The sequence below is a fragment of the Elaeis guineensis genome, chromosome 13 (assembly GCF_000442705.2).
Source record: "Elaeis guineensis isolate ETL-2024a chromosome 13, EG11, whole genome shotgun sequence".
In the NCBI taxonomy this organism is placed as follows: Eukaryota; Viridiplantae; Streptophyta; class Magnoliopsida; order Arecales; family Arecaceae; genus Elaeis; species Elaeis guineensis.
In genome coordinates, this window is record NC_026005.2 from 63080064 (window position 1) to 63094007 (window position 13944).

The following is a 13944-nucleotide window of genomic DNA, read 5'->3' on the forward strand; positions in this document are numbered from 1 at the left end:
TTGCAAATGATTGTTGCTGGTGGGCCGGGCATCTGTCCGAAATATTGCTGACTTTAGGAGTGTTTTGAAGGAGTATTGCTCTTCATCGAGCCAAAAAGTGAACCTCTACAAGTCGGTAGTATATTTTAGCCTTAGGACACCGACCCAGTTATTGCATATGCTCTGGGATATTCTTGAGGTTGCGGAGCACAATGAGGCACTACTCTATCTGGGGATCTCTATGTCTGGTCCCAAATTCAGGAGGGTCGAGTGTGTAGTGATAGAGCAATCGATTCAGAAGTAACTCAAGGGTTGGTAAGCCAGAACCCTTTCCATGATGGGTAGGCTTGTCCTAGCAAGGTCAGTTTTTAGTGCCATACCTATTTATCTTCTCTTCAACACGATCCTACCGAAGACCCTAGTGGTGAAGTTCGAGTAGCACTTTCAGAGTTTCTTGTGGGGCTCGAGGTCCGATGGTAGCAGTGTGCATTTGCTAGCCTGGGATGTGGTGTGCTAGCCACTGGCGGATGGTAGTTTGGGGATCCAGTCCCTGGTCATTGGGTGGGAGGCCCTTATCACTTAGCATATGGCCTGATTTCTACTTGACCTCGATTGTTGATGAAGCAGGGTGATGAGGGCTAGGTACAGTTCGTGAGATGTAGGGGTGGAGATCCATGTGAGTCGGAGCTATTCTTTTTTGTAGAAAGTGATCTATGCACGAGCCCCTACAGTCATCCCTCAGACTAGGTAGATTATGGAAAATGGTCCGTTCATAAATGTCCTAATGGATCCATAGGTTATTGATGTGCCACTAAGCCAGTGGCCGACCATTATTAGTGTGGAGGTTGGGGATCCATTGAGGGTTTGCGACCTGCTCGCCTAGGATGGTGGAGGCTAGGTTTGGAGACTATGGCCCAGCTATTCGGAGAGCTCTTGGCAGAACGTGTGTTGTCTTTGGCAATCCTGACCCACAGCACTCAGGATGTTAGGGTCTGGAGATCCTCGTGTTTGCAGAGGGCAGTGACTGTTGATCCGTATCATCAGTATTGGAGGGAGCTTACTAGGTGTCTGGATATTGGATGGATCTGAAGGATTGGTGTGCATCCAAGGATGAGCTTTTTCCTCTAAAAAGTCACTTGGGTTAGCTTCCGACCAGATCAATTCTAAAAGAGAGAGGTATGGATCTCCAGTTTGTCTACCCCATCAGTGGCACGAAAGAGGAAATCATTGAGCATTTTCTCTTTTAGTGTCCGAAAGCTACGTCAGTGTGGCACCTAGTGAGTATGCACAGCTTTACTTCCCAAGCAGGGTCTATGGTCTAGGAGTTCCTAGACTTGCTGAGGCCGAGCATTGGGGTAGGAGAGTTGAGGTCAGTTGGCATCCAGATAGCTTATTTTGCTCATCAGATTTGGCTATCCAGAAATAGTCTAGTGTTTGAGGCCAAGAGGTGTTCGATGAGATTCATTCTAGAGAAAGCCTTGACCTCGACTGCTGAAGTGATTGATGCAACGTCGAAACCCTCGAAGATCAGGGATTGCCACCTTACTTTGGCAATGACCTATCGGATTTTCATGGCTTACGAGCCCCCTTCTCTGATATTTCTTAAGATCAACTTTGACGGCAGTGTCAGAGGTAGGAGTAGAAGTGCTAGTTTTATGATATGTGATCATACTTTTAGACTACTTGCGACTCGGGGCAGTTACCTCTTTGAGCCCTCCCTATCTACTGTAGAGCTCCGAGCTATGTGGGCCGGAATTATTTATGCTCGTCAGACCCTTCATATCGACCACCTAATCATCGAGGATGACTTGGCCATTCTTGTGACTTGGATCTAGAGGAGTATGCGGGGGATGCTAGTCACCCTTTACTGCATGACATATTGAAGCTACTGTCAGAATGATCATACCTCACCATTAGGCATATCCTTCAAGAAACGAACACGGCAGCAGATTGGGTAGCGACTTTTTGTTGTGAAGCACTCAGAGTCATCCTTTTGGACTGATATTCATGAGATCTCTAGCTCTTTAAGGGACATTTTGGTTTCTGATTCTTTTGGATATATTTGAGGAGATAGAGCTTCTTTTGTACAGAAAAAAAAATCCAAAATTTCTTTCAGTATAGCACACCCAAGCCATGGAAGCATGGAGCATCAGAACAATAGATTGCAGGGATCTGGAAAAGGTTTTCTATCTCTAAGCAAGGAATAAGTCATCAAAAAAAAAGATTGGGGGTGGACCACACCAAGCAGAGAGCAGACAGCTTTCCAAATTAAAGAGAAGAAAGGGCAAGTAGAAAATAGATGATCTATGGATTCTTCTACATGTCCGCAAATAGCAAAGCCTCCAAGGTTTTTCCAACCTTTTGTCTAGAAGATCTTTAGCGTTTGGTCCTTTCTTCCAACAAAACCATAGAGCATATCTAATTTTGAGTGGCACACGAAGTTTCTAAAGGGAGCTTCCAAAGTCACATTTGATACCTCTCATATTGATAACTCGATAGAATGAGACAGTTGAGGGGGAGCCTTTGCTATCCAATTTCCAGGTCACTTTGTCACTCATCCCTCTTCTTCATTTTGTTCTCCACTGGAACAAAGACAAGCAATCTGCCGTCACCACTCAAAAGATGTCTCTGAAAATCACCTGTCCACTCCTCAGGATAATCAACAACGGTGAAATCTGATGAGGATGAAGGCTAAATTCCTTTCAATGCGATTGCTGAGAAGACAATGGCCAATAGCAAGCTAAACCCAGAAAAATAGACAAAAACACTGGTCCTAGGATATAAGCCAACCCTAGAACCATTGAGGGAAGAACAAAAAAAGAATCCCCAAATAATGCAACTCCCACACAAATGGAAGAACAATTAGAATTCCAGAAGAATAGAATGGCTCTTTCACGGCCAAAAGTGGCTTCTGTCCCGATCGAGCTTCCTTCCTTTCCTTTATTTTTTATTTTATTTTTTTGATTGTACGATCCCATACGTGCTAGACCTATAGTTCCATATGGATTGTACCCGTAGTGCTATCTGTCGTTTATCCCTATACCCCGATGATCCTATTTATGCCAATCCTCACTTCATCATTCAACCTTTGCAATTTCATCCTCACCACCCCGACTACCACAATCTTGGTCTTGTCAATCCAATTACTAGCAGCTCTACCCTCGCAAATTTGACCCTTGCTTTTGTCAAACCCATTGATCCCACCATTATTTCTTCTAGTGAAGCACCATCATTGATGATAGAAAAGAGCGAGAGGCGGGGAGCAAGGGAAAGAGAGGAGAGAAGGGAAGAGAAAGGAACAGAGGAGGGAGTGGACTGAAGGATTAGAGAAGGGGAGAGGAGGGGGATGGGTTCAGGGATTCCCCTAGAGAGAGAGAGAGAGAGAGAGAGAGAGAAATTGAGATTTAAAAAAATAAACTGAAATCACTTAATAATAATAATAATTTATAATTAAAAAAAAAATTGTGACGAAATTATTTATGATGTAAATATTTTCGTCACCACTAATAGCATTTATGATGAAAAATAAAATTGATTATAAATAATAAAATATTTATAATGAAAATAATTTTTCATCATAAATAGTTGCATATTAGTGATGGAAAAATTATTCTATCGTAAATATGAATTATTTATGATGAATATTTTTATCATAAATAATACATTATTTATTTTAATTTTAAATTTTTAAATATTCATGATGAAAATATTTTCATCTTAAATAATTTAAGTACTTATGATGAAAAATATTTTCATCGTAAATAATTATTTATGATATAATATTTTCATTGTCAATATTTGAAAAAAAATAAAAAATTTAAAAATTATTGATTATTTACAATGAAAATATTATATCATAAATAATTGAATGTTTATGATGAAAAAGATTTTCCATCATAAATACTCATTATTTATGATAAAAATATTTTCATCATAAATAGTTAAAAAATTTAAAAAATTAAAAATTATTAATTAGTTGCAACAAAAAAATTTTATCATAAATAATTATTTTTTACAATGATAAATTTTTTTTTATTGTAAATACTTGATTATATACGATGAAACTCTTTCCACCATAAATAGTTAAAAAACAAAAAATTTAAAAAAATCAAATATTACTAATTATTTATAATTTTTTATCATAAATATCATCTTTTTATGATGAAAAAAATTTTCATCGTAAATACCTAATTATTTCTGATGAAAAATTTTCATCATCAATAGTTAAAAAAATCAAAAATTAAAAAAAAAATCAAAAATTGATTATTATTTACGACTAAAATTTTTATTGTAAATAAATTATTTTTATGATAAAAAAAATATTTCATCATAAATACTAGATTATTCACGATGAAATTATTTTCATCGTAAATACTTAAAAAAAATCAGTAATTTAAAAAAATCAAAAGTTAATTATTATTTGTGATAAAAATTTTCATTGTAAATAATGATTATTTACGATGAAACTTTTATTTTCATCATAAATATATTTATTTATGATGAAAATATTTGCATCGTCAATATATAAAAAAATATAAATATAAATTTTTAATTTTGTGTAAGGCAACTGCATCTATTTTTTGTAGTAGTTGTATACATCTTATATTCTTTTACATAGTAAAGAAGTAAATGTGAGTTATGATCCAGACCGAATGAATAGATCTTTCTGAATGAAATGAGCTATACGTTTATTTGCGACATAAAATTTATCTGTTCATTGCTGTCACTGTTACTAGTGATATCAATGAATCTTTCTGATGGAATATCTGTCTTAAGCTACATGAAAAGAGCCTCCTTTCATGCAGAAACTATATAGTTAAACAGTACATTCTAGCATGACTTTCACGATCTCGAAAGGTACCATACTTTTTGTATCGATCGACGCTCAAATGTATCTCTATAGGAATTCTAATCATGAGAAGACAAACAATACGAGCACTCATCTTCCTAGCAATACAAAATATAAATATGAACTTATATTTTATAACACAACTTGCACTACCCTCAGGTCTGCTTTGATTCTGGTTAATTGATAGATCTTTGATGCTCATATAATTCCTGACGAATTTTTCAAGCTTAATTTTATATGCATTCAATATACGAGCTTCTAGACTTCTAACTTTCTGTCCCTATCCTGTCCTCCAAATCTCAATCTTGATGGATTTCTCTCGCGATTTCAGAATTATCGTGATATTCGCGTACTCCGACTTCCGAAATGAAAACTTCAAGAAGAAGATGAGCTTCTTGAAGATCGAAGACCTCAAAGCTATCGATCTCCCATAGTGCCTATTCAATTATGGAAGTCGAAGTGCTATTCTTATAACAATTATTAGTAACGTAAACTGAACTTTTCATCACAATTATATTTTTTATGTACTATTTTTTTTGAAAAAAAAAAATTTAGAGAAAAAATCATAAATTAAATATTTATATAAATTTTTTTATTAATAAAAAATTAATTTTTTTGATCAAATTATTTTGAAAAAAATTTTTACACCAAAAATTTTTTAGATTAAAGAAAATTAATTTTATTTTTCATCACAAATATTTTTTCAATGTCATTTCTTTTGTTAAATTTTTTGGATGAAAATTTTTCTTGATGGAAAAAATTTAAAATTATTTTTTTATAAAATTATTATTGAAAGAATATTTAATTATTAATGACATAAAATAAATTTTCATCACAAATAGGGCTTAAATTTTTTATAAAATTTTTTGAAAAATATATTTATAATGTAAAAAATTATTTATGAATAAAAAATTTATTAATTAAAAAATTATTAGCGATAAAAATTATTTTCATCAAAAAAACTATTTTAAAAATAATTTTTTCATTTTTTATGAAAAATTTGTTAGAGAGAAAAATAAAATTTTTGGCGGTATTCATTAGCGACAGAAATCAAATTTTCTTTGCTAATAAAATGATAAATTTTTTTTTCATCATCGATAATTTATTTTTGATCGAAATTTTTTTAGAGAAAAAAATTTTTAGTAGAGAATTTTTTTGACGAAAATTATTAGCGATAAAAATTAAAATTTTATTGCTAATAAATTTATTAATGATGATTTTTTTTCATCGTCAATAATTTTTTTTGGGTGAAATTTTTTTAGAGAAAATATTTTTTTAGTGAAAAATTTTTTTTGACCAAAATTATTGATGATAAAAATAATTTTTTCATCGCTAATAATAGTATTAACGATGAAAATTTTTATCGCTAATAGTTCTGCATTCAATGCACGTCAATTTGACGTCCTTTCATGCGAAATCCTCTTCCTTTCCTCCTTCCTCTCCCCTCTCTCCTCTCCGAGCTCTCCCCTCTTCTCTTTCCAATCGAGATCTCCCTCTGCCCTCTCCCTCTCTGAGCTCTCCCCCCCTCTCCTACACCGGCGAGCGCCTCTCCTCCGCCCCCGGCCGCCATTGCCGTCCATGCCCCCGACCGTCGTTGCCATTCGCGCCTCTCCGCCACCATTGCCATCTGCGAAACCCTCTTCCTTCCCCGCCTCCAATGCCACCGTTGCCATCCACAAGAGGTAAGGATACTTTCAAACCTATTTTTTTTATTGATCGGGCCACTGGGGGCGGTGAGGGGGCTGGGGGCGGTCGGGGATGACATGGAGGCGAGGAGGGGGTCGGCCGATGGAGGGGGTTGCAGGGTAGGGGTGGGCGGTTGGGGGCGACACGGGGGTGGGGATGGGGTCGGGGGGCGGTCGGGGGCAACACGAGGGTGGGGAGGGGGCCATAGGCGACCAAGGACGACACAGGGCAGAGGAGGAGATCGGCTGGCAGAGATGGGGTCGGGGGGTGGCCGGGGGTGACACGGGGATGGGAAGGGGGCTTGGGGCGGTCTGGGGCAACACAGGGCTGGGGAGGGGGTCGGTCGGTGGAGATGGGGTCGAGGGGCGGCTGGGGGCGACACGAGGGTGGGGAGGGGGTCGTAGGCAGTTGGAGAGGGGGTCGATTAGGAAGGGATGGGTGACGGCGGTGAGGGAGGAAGGGAAGAGAAAAATGATGGAGAAAAAAAAATAAAAAAATAAAAATATTAATCAAATATTTTATTATTTGATTAATAAAAATAAAATCTGGATCACGATCTGAATTGGATCGAGGTTCGGATCCAGGTCGATATCTCAATTCAGATTGGGATCCAGATCGGGATCTAATCGAGATTCGAGTTGGGATCCGATTCGTGGGGGGTTGGAGAGGGCGGCGGCACTGCGGAGGGTGGGTCATGAGGGGTGGGTGATGGCGGCGGTGCTACGGGAGCGAGGGTCACGGGGGTCAAGTCTGGGCAGTGCGGTTGGGTGACGGTTCTGGCACTGTGGGAGCGGGGACCATGGGCAGCTGAGTCCGGAGCTCGTTTAGGAGAAAAAATATTTTAAAAAAAAAATTTAGATAAAAAATATTTTAAAAAAATAAAAAATCATTTATTATTTTTAAATAAAAATTATTTTAGAAAAAAATAAAAAACCATCAGGCCCTCGGGAATAGGTTTCATGTTATTATTTTATGTTAATATTATTTTACATGCTCAACTATTTATAGTTTATTTTAATTTATTGCATAAATTTTTTAGTATTACTATTGAAATTTATAAATATTTTTTTGTTCCATTAGTATAATGCATATTGCTTTTGCTTATTACAATTTAATTATTTTGTGTGCTATTTTGTATGTTTTTTCTTAGTATAATTAAATATAAAAAATATTTTTATTTTAGAGAAAACTTTATTGAAATTTTTGATGAAATAATTTCAATATAGAGTTACTCTTTTTTGATAAATTAGAAATCTATCTTTGAATGTATATTCAGAGATTATAGTTAAATTGCATTGAGCCGTAAATTTCTGTTCAAGAGTCGATCTTGATCGAGATCGACTCTTGGATGTTCCGTATTTAGATTTTTTAAAAAAATAATAATTTTATTATTGTTAATAGTTGATATTTTATTTCATTATATGGTACTCAATAATTATCTGTCCACTATTCTCTAGGTATATGGTGAATAGAGTGCGTAGACATCATATTCACATCATATACTTGGAGAATCATGGAGAGATGTTGTCAAAATTTTTATAATAATAAAATAAAATATTGACTAATAATAATAATAAGATTATTATTTTTTTGAAAGGGATAGGGCCACATCTGTTAGTAATGATTTGAAATGGATAGAATCATACATTTTTGCTTCATTAAATTAGTGGAAGGAGATTTTCTATGTTATTGTTCAGTTTGTGCATAATGTTTTGTATAAAATGATCCGTGTCTGGATCTAAATCGAGATTTGGTCCAAAATTTCGATCGAAATTCGATCCAGAATTCGGATTGAGATCCAATTCGAATGAATACCATTGAATTTTTTTTTGTTGTTAATGATTTGTGTTTATTGTTAGATAGATATCAATAAAAATTGGATGAATACTAGAACTATTTTTTTTGTCTGAATATCGAAAAGATGTTCGAGATTTTATTGACTTTACATGGCATAAGGCTGACAGTACTAGTCGAATAAAGTGTCCATGCAAGAGATGTATCAATATGGTATATCGTCATATAACACTTGTTGAGGAGCATCTGCTACGTTATAAATAGATAAGAAGTATACTTGCTGGATATGACATGGTGAGGATGATCCGAATGAAGTTGTGCACAACGATGACGATACTGAAGATGATAGTGATACTACTAAACTTGTCGAACATGGTGGTATAGGAGAACTATTGGATGATTTACATCAGGGTGTTTGTTCAAATGTACACATGAGTACTAATGCATCTGAAGGTAATTATGATCATGAATACAATATCCGGCTTGAGGTAGAAGAAACTTCTGAATAATTTACAAAGTTTGTAAAGGATGCACGAGAGCCACTCTATCCAAATTATACAAAGTTCTCCAAGTTAGAGTTTTTGGTAAAATTACTTCATATTAAAACCGTAAACCGATGGAATCAGAAGTCATTTGATCAAAATTTGACATTGATTAAAGCAGCTCTTTCTGATGGAGAGAGACTTCTGAAATTGTATTCTGAAGTAAAAATATACATGCAAAAATTGAGACTTGACTCTATTCCTATACATGCCTGCAAAAATGACTATATATTATTTTATAAGGATAACAAACAAGCAATTGAATGTCCAAAATGTAGTAAGCCTAGGTACAAAATCGATAACAAAAAAAAAAAGAAGATACCTCAAAAGATTTTGAGGTATTTTTCATTGATTCCAAGACTTCAAAGGCTGTATATGTCCATAAAGATAACAGAAAAAATGAGATGGCATCATGAGCAGCGGATTTCGAAGGAAAACATATTTAGCCATCCGACCGACTCCGTAGTGTGGAAAGACTTTGATGCAAAGCATCCGTACTTTATGAGTAACTCGCATAATATCCAGCTTGATCTAGCGATAGATGGATTTAATCTCTTTGGTAATTTGAGAACTTCCTACAGCATGTGCCCTGTGATGCTAGTTGTATATAATGTGTCACCTTGAAAGTGCATGAAAGAATCATTTATTTTTATGTCACTGTTGATTTCAGATCCGAAAGTATCAGATAATAAAATTGATGTATATCTACGACCGTTAATCGACGATCTGAAGGAGCTATGAGAAAATGGAGTACAGACATATGATTCTGTGAGTCAAAAAAATTTTAAGTTGCATGCTTCGATTTTATGGACCATAAATAATTTTTTTGCATATGAAAACTTATCTGGATGGAGCATCAAAGAATATCTGACATGTCAAATATGCAACAAGGATGCATCCTCCTTACATTTAAAGTATGGACGAAAAATATGCTTCATGGGTCACCGACGGTTTCTACCTGGTAAACATTCTTGGAGAACCCATTACAACTAATACTTTGATGGTAAGTCCAACCAGCATTCACCACCTAAGAAGTTAAGTGGAGCAGAAGTTTTAGAATAATTTGAAGTGATTGAAAATGTCCAATTTGAGAAAACATCGGATACTCGCAAGCGGAAGCATACTGAAGCTGAGCTAAATTGGACGAAGCGAAGTATTTTTTTTTAAATTACCATATTGAAAGTAGCTACTACTTCATCATAATCTAGATGTAATGCACATTGAGAAGAATATTTTTAATAATATCATTGATACTGTATTGAACATCTCAGAAAAAATAAAAAATAGTACAAAAGTTCATCTTGATTTGCAGGAAATAAAAATTCGGTTGGAGTTGTATTTAGTTCGTCGAGGTGATAGATCTTTTATGCCACCTACATGTTATTCGCTGTTTGGCGAGAAAAAGAAAAGTTTCTGTGGATGGTTCAAAATCATAAAATTTTCTGACGCATACGCTTCAAATATATCACGGTGTGTTTGGAACAATGATGGCAATATCTCTGGCATAAAAAGTCATGACTCTCATGTGATGATGCAATGCTTGCTTCCTATGGTCATGCGTAGCTATTTGGATGGTGATGTTCAAACTGCATTAATTGAGTTAGGAGTGTTCTTCCGAGAACTATATTGTCGAAATTTGAAAATTAACTTGAGAAGTTTGAGAAGGATATCGTACTCATTCTTTGTAAGTTAGAAAAAAAATTTTCACTATTATTTTTTGATGTTATGATGCACCTAGCTATTCATCTTCCAAAGAAAGCTCTTTTGATCAGATCGGTACATTATTGGTGGATGTATCATATTGAAAGGTAAAAAAATTATATGCACTTTGTTATATCCATTATAAGATGTAAATATATTTCTAAAATTTAAATTTATTTTTATTTATAGATTCTTATGTATCCTAAAAAAGTATATGCGCAATAAAGCATGGTCTGAAGGATCTATAGTGGAAGCATATGTAGCTACGAAGTGTGTCACGTTCTGCTCGATATATCTTGACGATATCAAAATAAGATTCAATCGTACAGATCATAATGCAGACCATGAATGGGGTGACAATGAACCGACGCTGTTTATATTTAAACAAACGTTTGACCTATTGGTGGCAAGAGATATGAATTTATGGACGTGAATGAGCTATCCAAGGCATACTTCTACGTTCTAAATAATTATGAAGAAATTGAAGATTTCATTAAGTAAGTACCATATTAGCATACTATTTAATATTCTAAATAATTTTTTATTATCGATGTAAAATTAAAAATCATGACTTGTTGCAGTGAGCATAAGAGTATACTATATAAAGAAAATAATACGGATGCTGATAATCAACATAGGAGAAAATTTGTAAAATGATTTGATGATCTTGTAAGTTGCATTAGTAATACATTATTTTTAATAATTATAGAAATAATTATTTGAACCAACATAATTTTTTATGTTATGGTGTAGATGAAATATAAATATTTCAATAAAGAAGAGTGTGCAATCAATGAGTTGTATGATTTAACATGTGGTCCCGATCGAAGGGTTAACCAGTACGCATCCTGTATCATTAGAGGAATGAGATTTCATACAAGGGAGTTTGAGATGCAATGACAGACTCAGAATAGTGGGATTACTACGATAGGATATGAAGGAGAAGAAGAGATTGAATATTATGGTGTACTTATAGATATCATAGAACTGAAGTATGGGTTCAGTAATTCTGTATTCTTATTTCAGTGTGAATGGTGGGATATTAGTAATAAAAAGATCGATATTCATATCGATTTATACTTTATCAGTGTAAATTTTGTACGAACATGGTATTAAAATGAGCCGTATATATTAGCAACTCAAGCGAAACAAGTAATATATTTGAAGGATCTAAAATATTGAGGTAATTGGCATGTCATACAAAAAATAATATCTAGAGACGTATATGACATACCAACTCGATTAAAGATGGATGAAAATTCAGATTTACATGAAGAAGAAGTATTTCAAGAGAAAGAACAAATATTAGTCGAGCTTCTTGTTGATGAAGAATTTGTAACAGCTCCTTTGAATATGGCTGATCTGCCGTCCAACGAAGTTGAAGCTGATTTTATATTTAATCTTGATGAGTCAGAGGATGACGATCAGTTCATGATGATGAGATAGAAGATAACACATATGTCAATTATTGTGATTCAGAGGAGGATCTACACATTGAGGAAGATATGAATATTGATGAGTAGATCTATATTTTTTGTTCAATCTTCTTTTGCAATAATGGTATGCGATATAATTCTATTCATTAGAATGTAATTTATTTTTTATTATTATTATTCAATATTATATTCATTTATATGTCAAGAATTATAGATATGGCATCAGAAGACAAACGATGACATTCGCGTTCGCAGTCTACCCCGGAGATTGAGGTGCCTTCATCAATTTTCATTGCCGCACCAACTCCATCGTCAGAGGGTCCTACACTGGCAGATCCTAGTGAGGCGAGTCCGAGTGGTATTATTATACTTTTTATATAATAAAATTTAATTTTTTTATTTAGATAGTAATTACTAATGATTTATTTATTATTGTTTCAGGCCAGTCTCCACCAGCGGTGAGGTGAGGATGAGGTCCATTGAAGAATCTCACTCTAAAACATTGGAGATGCGAACACCCAGGACAGCATCTCCATATTAAGATACCATCCGGCTATACCAGATCCATTAGGAGATGGTGTGAGCCGTGACAGACTGAGCTGGGCATCATATGCCGCAACTATGCCCCCGTGATGCTTTTCGATTGGCGTCATGCTGTACCGGCTCAGAAAGAAGTTTTCTACAATAAATTATACTATGAATATTTAATTAGCATAATATTCTTCTAATATTTATCATTGGCAGGGTGTATTTGATATTATTGATTTTGAGGAGGATCGCGTGCGACAAGCTGTAGATGCTCATTTATCTTTGCGTTTCGAGAAGTATCGCCACCGCATCCATCAGCATTGGTACCATATGATGTAGGATCATGGGGTGGAGGCAGCGTAGCAGCGGCCTTATGACAACATCACTAGGATGATTGGGCTCTCATATGCTGGCATTATGAGGATCCGGCATATTAAGTTACACATCCAAATTTTTTTTTTAGAGTTTAATAATTGAATTATTTATTCTTGAATTCAGTTTGTTACCTACTAATTTGACTGCTAACTGTATAGAGACGATGAGCCCAAAATATCATAAATCAAGCGAGACAAACCATATCGCATTATAAGGGTTCAAGGTCGTTCGCTCATCATATGGAGCAGATGGTAAGTAATTTCTAATTAGTATATTTTAACTCTCTAACTATTTAAAAAAAATTTAATTAATTATTCTCAAATTGCAGAGAGATGTAGAGAGTAGCGAGCTTCTTGGTATGATTGATATCTATCAGCGGATCCACCAGTGACGGTCAGAAAAGTGGATGACGAGGAGTCAGGAGCTTTTTGTAAATTTTTTCAATTATTTTTTTCATTCACAATTTGATTTTCAGTACGAAATTAAAATCGCTATAACTTTAATTTTCAAGATCATATAATAGACATCATATCTCAACCTACCCCTGAGGACTCGATCGCACCCATAGATGATGAGATCTATGATCAGGTGTTTGGTACAAGACTTTGTTATGTTAGGGGTCTAGGGCATGAGATCAGTTCTCCCTCGTCTTCACGCTCGTTCAGGGCTGACATTCATGCTATTTGCGATGCTCGGCTAGCGGAGGTGTAGAAATAAGTTGAGCAGCGAGCTAATGAGTTGACTACACACGTCGATGAGTACTAGCGACTTCAGATCCAAATGATAGAGCGGATAGTGCAGATAAAGCAGATGATGCAGCTGATTAGGCAGCAGCAGGCTGGTCCAAGCTTTTCCGAGCGCTTTCCTTTCCCAGCCCATTCTCCTTCTGCAGATGCCAACACTTGACAGCTTATTTATGTAGCTTTTTATTTTTATTTTAGATTTTTTATAATTTTAATTTAATATAATAAAATGATAAAATTTATTTATACATTTATTATGTAAATTTTTATTTTAATTTTTTTATTTTTAATTTATAAAAAATAATATAAAT